The sequence below is a fragment of the Patagioenas fasciata genome, chromosome 3, assembly GCF_037038585.1.
Source record: "Patagioenas fasciata isolate bPatFas1 chromosome 3, bPatFas1.hap1, whole genome shotgun sequence".
Lineage (NCBI taxonomy): Eukaryota > Metazoa > Chordata > Aves > Columbiformes > Columbidae > Patagioenas > Patagioenas fasciata.
In genome coordinates, this window is record NC_092522.1 from 113,086,116 (window position 1) to 113,092,853 (window position 6,738).

The window sequence follows — 6,738 nt, forward strand, 5'->3', positions numbered from 1 at the left end:
AGAGCATTTTCCTTATTCTCAAAAACCAATTCAGCTCCGTAAGGGGCACCATCACTCAGCATTTCTGTACCAGCTAACAACCGACAGTAATGAATTTTTGCCCCACAGCTCCACACCACTATTAATATGCATGAGACAAACCAGAAGATGAACTTTCTGCCCACCTTTCCCAGAAAGCCATTAACTCAAGCTAACCTCCCAGACTTAATCTGGGGTGGCTGCAAAATGAAAACTATAATGACGGGGCCTGGTACCAAATATACTTGCAATAAAGAAAATAAAACAGAAATCAGTTTTTCTTTGAAATGTGTTTGAAAAACAAGAAAACAACCCCTTCCTCCTGCTTCTCAGTCTAACCACATTCAGCCTAGACAACAAAAGTCTTTGGACACTATGGGGCTCAGCTGAGTTGTAGAGGCAAATAATACTGAGCTGTGTTAAAAGCTCCCACTTTCCCAGTAGGTGCTACTCCAAGGACATGGGTCTTCTGGCCATCTTGCATCTGCTGGCCAAGTATAGACACAGTGGATGTTGCAAAGCATCTCAGCAAGGATGAGGTGCTGATGATGAACAACTGAACCAAACCAGGCTCAAATTGTGTTCTAACCCCAAAATAAAGAGCTTCTCCTGAAGCGAACCTCAGTCTTGCCAATTCTGGATATCATAAAAAAAAAACCTACACTTTTCTTAAATTTGCTGGTTCATATGAGACTAAAAGCACAAAATGGACTCACAGGAGAATTTTGAACATAGCTATAATAAATATAGGTATATAATCTAAATTAAAATAACTGGGATAGTAAGCAGGAAGCCATCTAACCTAATAGGAAACAAAGTTGTGAAGGCTGTACTTTAAATGTCACCTATCCCGAGAACTCAAGAGCTACCTCTGTTATTAAAAAGGTTTGTAAAACCTTCGGGCCTCCCCAGGAGCAAGACACTAAGTCATCCCTTTCACAAGCTGGTGAGGAAAGGAGTCATGCAATTTTGAAGCTCTGGATGAGCTGGCAGGACCATGCCCCCAAGCACCGTCAAGCAATTTAAGAGCATCAGGAAAGCAACCACAGAGGAAGCACAGTGGGCGGTTGGCGCTTTCCAGGCTAAGGCTGGCTCATAACAGCATCTTCACACGCCAGCCGAGTGCCCTAACCCACGGACTATAGTCTGTCCTAGGCTATTCCTGCTTGAAGCTATGACATGGAAAAATATTTACTGGATGAAAGAATGAAACACCCATAGAAACCAGATTTCCCTCACCTCAGCTGAATGCCTTGATCACAGGGAAAGAGTCACTCTCCCTCTGGTCTAAATTATTTTTTTGTTCAAAGTAACATGGCTGCAGGTGAAATAAAGGACAGCTTATGACACGCAGCTTGTTCCCTGGGAAGAGGGACGTGAGCTCAAGTTACTTCGCGCTGAAAAGCGAACAGAGAATGAAGCTTCACACTTCATGAGTAAGGGATGTAACTAATGCACCACTGAACATAAGAAGAGGAAGAGATAAACATCCTTGGAAATGCTTCTTCCTTGAGTTTGAGTAAACAGCTTACACTCGCTTGTTTCTTAGCAAAACAACCTTTTCAAATCCTAAGAGAACATTCCCATTCCAGGTGCCAAAGGCAGTCAGGCAGGAGGGAGATGGCGCTCTCCAGAATGGTCACGGTAGTAACAGCTCTGGGGGGGATGCAGAAATGAAGCTCTGTGCATCTGATTTTCTTTGCAGTAAAAACTACAGACAACAGCGTGCTCTCAGACATGAGTTGTAAGAACACTGGCCTTAACTTTGAGGCATCTAATTGTAAAATAGGCCACCTAAATAATTTATGAATTCAGGCTGTAATACAACAGGGAAAAAGATTTCCCTCCCTCCAAATCCCATAAATTATATATAAAAAAGCTTCTAGCAACTACTTAAATTTTAAGTTAAACCTATGTGCATCAGAGAGCTATACGAGAGTACAGAATGGCTGTTATTTAAAATGTCAGTGTGAATCTACACATCCCCTTAAGAACACCAAGCTGCCTCCACAGTGTTATTAAATCGTGCAAACACCAATGCCCAGATATGACTCAGTCATCCAGAGCTCACCACAGACAAACAGGGGACCAAGCTCCAGATCCCAGTACGCTCCATGCCATATTCGAGACATGGCAAGTCCCATGCCATACCATAGAGTCAAAGAATAATTTTGGTAGGAAAAGACCTTTAAGATCATCGAGTCCAGTTGTCAACCCAGCACTTCAACAGGTCTGAGGGATTTACCGTCATGAATCACATTTATCAACATAAGACTTCAACCAAACCAGACTAGCAATTTGTGATAGGCACATACACCACAAGCTGCAGTGCAACAGGAACCTTCAAATGAACTTTTTACATACTTCACAAAATCCTTACACAGATTTACTCAAAAATAAGCCTCGGACTTATGCATTAGCTTCACGTTCTGCATGGCCATTCATCCAAACCATGATGTTAAAAAGTCAACCCGTCCATTTCTACTACAAACAGACCCACAGAAGTGTTGTCACAGACAAGAAAAAAAAGCATAAAATCCACAAAGAAGTCCCATAGAGGACGGGTTAGGTAGTCTGTTGACAAGTTCATAAATGAGACAAGAATATTCTACCTGTTAATATGCAGAAGTAACCATTCCTGAATTAAGGTAAGACTGACTGATATTCAGCTTAATGTAAACATGGAGAAACCAACCATGAGATTATTTCTAAACATTTAAAATCCACGTGGATAAATAAAAATCAGTGCTGTACTAGGACATATCTGTCCTAAAAGGTATTTGTCCTATATCCATTACTGTTATTTTTCCTATAGAAGCAAATCCTGTTACCAGTTTAAATCAAGAACTTGTATCAAGAAGTATAAAAAGACAGAAAATAAGACACGTTTTTCATTTTAATTGGAAATGGGCATTGAAATTCTGCAAAAGTAGAAAAATGGTAAATTCAGGATTTCAGAAGAATTAGGACCTGCACATCTCACATCATTCACACCGCTCTCATCATCATTTACACGAGTGCATAGCAGCTTCTATTACAATTTTAATTTAAACAAAATTCAAATCTATGATTGCGTTTTTCGCAACTCTCAAGCTGCCTCATCTACTAAGTATTCTAATTCATGCCTCTCAAACTGTTTTGCCTGATTTAATGTTGCTGTTTTGCATTCCTAGATAACATGAGTAGAAGGCACTGCTAAAAAATGATTGATAATACTGAAACAGATCCAAATACATACTGAATTCAGCATGGAGGAAATACTAAGATGTTTTGGCTCCTTCAAATCAGCATATATTGTTAATATGCATATATCCCTGTCTGCTGATGTTATAGGTCACACCGATATGTTCAGTTTGTCTCTGGGGTTTTTAAAAGTATCACAGTAGATCTGTACACAGGTTTTGAATATAGAATATCCTTCTGTTTTGATAAAATGTTAACTGAATGCTCAAGTTCATGAGCTACTGCATTCATTATAACACCTAGTGCTAAAGAATGCCAGAAATTCTACAAAACTCTTACAATTTCTCTAAAAACTCTAATTAAAATGGTACTTGGAAATACATACAAATACGATAAATTAAAGAGGTCTTATTTCTAGTATCTGTAGACCGATAAAATATCACTTCTGTTAAAGTATGGGAATTGTTATTCATCTAAAAAACTTCTGGTATTTTTGACACACATTTTAAGTTCTCATTTTGTATAACACCTAACGTAGAAATCTGCAACAGGGCACATGCAAATCCTCAATCTTTGTGAGACTACCATACTGCTGAGGACAAGATATTTCAGCCTGACAAAATAGTGTCAAAAATGATGTCATGAAGACAAGCTAAGCACACCAACAATGAATTATCTTCCCACCGCTGCAAAATTCACTAATAGACTCACTATTATAGTGAAATGACATCTGCTGACACTAACTATGCAGTAGTTTCCACAGCAATCACCATTTTTCCTTTGTGAATTAACCAAGTATTTTTTCTTCTAATTACTGGTGCACATTGTCTTTTTAATCACTTGCAGTTTGTTTATTTTCTGTTTTTAATAAAGAACAGAAGTTCACAGAAAAATGAAGTGTCACTGCAAAAACAGCACAGGAGGGTAGTAAAAAACAACAGAGTATAATACAGTAAAATATTGGGCAGTCATTAAGAAGACATATAAATCACCCAGAAAGCCTCACTTATACTTACTATAGTTTACATTTAAGTGAAACCTTAAATACCAGATAGACTATACTATAGTGGTTCAAATTGAAGTTGAAGAATTTTATTCATGGTTGCTATTTTATGCTTTTTATGAATTTAAGTCAAACCCCTCATGCTATTCCAAATAATCCTGTAAATTAATTTCATTAAAACTTTTTTTTTAAAGTCTACTCTAGGAAAGCTAAATTCATGAGTAGTAGGGATTTATAATTAGCTTTAATTCGGGCCTGGTGAGGTGGCAGTGTAGGGGAATTACAGGAGAGTTGAAAGGAGAATCAAGCATGAGAAATTACAAGGTTTATTCCTTAAAAAATAAAGAAGTACATTGCTGATGTATAAGTCTTCCTTACATGTTACAAAAATTAGCATAATGGAGAAAAGGGAAGTATCAGCTTGGTTCTTCCCTGTGTAATACGAGTTGGGGGATTTTCGTAGTGCAGTGCTGAACATGTGAAATTCTTTGCCCACAAGGCAATCTCATGTCACAACAGCATTTAATTCCAGATCTCCCCACCTACGAGTTCACAGCCAAAGTCATTTTCTTCTTTTTCTGACCTTGCAGATGGTCAGAACAGGAGAAGCAAAGCAAAAACATCCATCCCTGTTTCCCTTAACTTACCCTCTCCTCTCCCCATACACACACTGACTTTAGGAGCTAGTAAACAAAAACAGAGCAAAGACAGGATATATGGCAATGAAAGAATACCAGGAACAGGCTGGAAACCAACCCACATCACCATCCTTGGCAAGTCATTAGCAACGCCACTGAAACCATGTGAAGTTAAGAGTCTTGCTGTGTTGCCAGTGAATTATGGAGCATTCGATTTCACACAGTGGCATCATGTATTGCCAAGACCTTAGCGTAACAAAACCCAGATAAATAAAATTAAAGCCAAACGGTCTTCAAATTGAATTAACGAAAAAATAATAGGAAGAGTAGATGCAAGCATGGTATCTGCTCACTGTAACACAACTCAACATGGACAGAGATTCAAATGACGAGATGAATGCGGTATTACTGATCGAGTTTTTCCTCTCACACCCAGGCACATCCCTCTGGAAACACCGCCTTTACAGCCCCCTGCAGCCAACCACCAGCAGCTGGAACAGAAAGTTGTCGGTATAATCAAAGTTGTGAATCTAGCCCCCCTCTCTCCCCCACTACAGCAGGGCCGTACTTACTCCAGTAAGGCACAACGACGAGCTTGATGGATATCCTTGGCCAGTGCCAGAGTTAAGCCAGGCTTCCCTGGGCCCGGGTGCAGGCAGAGCCAGATCCCCGCAGCTGCGCTGCCCTCCCCTGCGGCCGCGGCGGCTCCGGCATCCACCGGCCGGCAAGGAAAACCCGGAGGTTTCCACCCTGTGCCCGGGGGAAGCGTCTCCCCGGGCTGGGGCGAGGCCAAGCGCGGAACCTCCGCGGGGGCTCGCACCGCAACCCACGCCCCTCCAAAGGCAGCCGGTAGCCGAGGCGAAGCGAGCCCTCCCAGCGCCCCCCGCCCGCTGCTGCAGGCTGGGGCCGGCGCTTTCTCAGGCAACAGTTGGCTGTGTCCCCCGGCGTCCCCCCCGCCGCCAGGCCGCCCCCGCGGTGCCACGAGCAGCGGCCAGGGAGGGGTGACCCTGCACCGAGGAGGCGGCAGCGAGGGCTCCGCAGAGATGGCAGCGGGGCGAGGGGAGCCCTGCGGCTGGAGAAAGCCCAGGTGCTGCTGCAGAGCCTCGTTCCCGCCCCGCTGCTGGCGGAGCTGATGCGGGGGGCGTTGCGGGAACCAGCGGCAGAGGCGGCTCAGCCCGCCCGCCCCCGCTTACCTGAGCCACCCGTCGCCGCTCGCCTCTGCAGGGACCCTCGTCCATCCCCCGCGCCTCCGAGACAGCCGGCGGCGCGGCCCGGCCCGGCCCAGCGCGACGCTCACAGGCCCGCCCCGCCGTGGCTGCGTGCGGCTGCCGCCGGCGGGCGGCCCCGGGCGGGCGCGGCTGCCTCGGACCCGCCTCCTGCCGCCGCGGGGCAGAGGGGGCGAGCGGGGCGCCCTGCGGCGCCCGCGGGGGCTGGAGGGGGAGGAGGGGGGCCCGGGACTGTGGGGACTGCGGAAGGGCAGGCGCGGCGGTGAGGCTGTGAGCAAGGGGAACGGGGAGAACGAGCGGCGGGGGCGTCCCCCACCTCCGCACAGACCGTACACTGGGACCCTCGGGCTCCTCAGTGCGGTGGGTGGGGGGGTTTGGGGGTGTCTGCGCAGAAATAAGGACAGGGAAACCTGCCGCTGTCACCCCGACCCAAATCCGCCCCGTTTCGCAGAGATCCCGTCCTCTCCCAGCAGCTGGTGCGCCTCTTTTTTTTTGGTTTTTGTTTTTGTTTTTTTTTTTTTCTGAGCGGGGAGTCGGGGGTGTTCAGCGGGACTGCAAATACATTTTTTGCATTTCTGGCTTTGCAGGAGGCAGCACTTCCTCAAGACGTCAAAACCAGATCTGAGCCCATTCGCAGCTCGTGAAAATACTTTGTACTTCCTCTTGCTGT

General features: G+C 45.2%; 1 protein-coding gene across 8 annotated transcripts in view; it reads right to left on the minus strand.

The window, feature by feature from the left end:
• The window catches only part of CYRIA (CYFIP related Rac1 interactor A), a 55,900-nt gene extending 49,713 nt beyond the window's left edge, over nucleotides 1–6,187 (minus strand). For 6 of the 8 annotated variants that reach the window (XM_071807084.1, XM_065834150.2, XM_071807080.1 and 3 more), the window contains exon 1: nucleotides 6,036–6,187. The gene's annotated coding sequence lies outside the window, so the exon portion shown is untranslated. Of the gene's footprint in view, nucleotides 1–5,414; nucleotides 5,696–6,035 lie in introns of those variants that run through there. The other 2 variants (XM_071807085.1, XM_071807082.1) reach the window with 2 other exon arrangements.
• Between the last annotated feature and the right edge of the window lie 551 nt (nucleotides 6,188–6,738).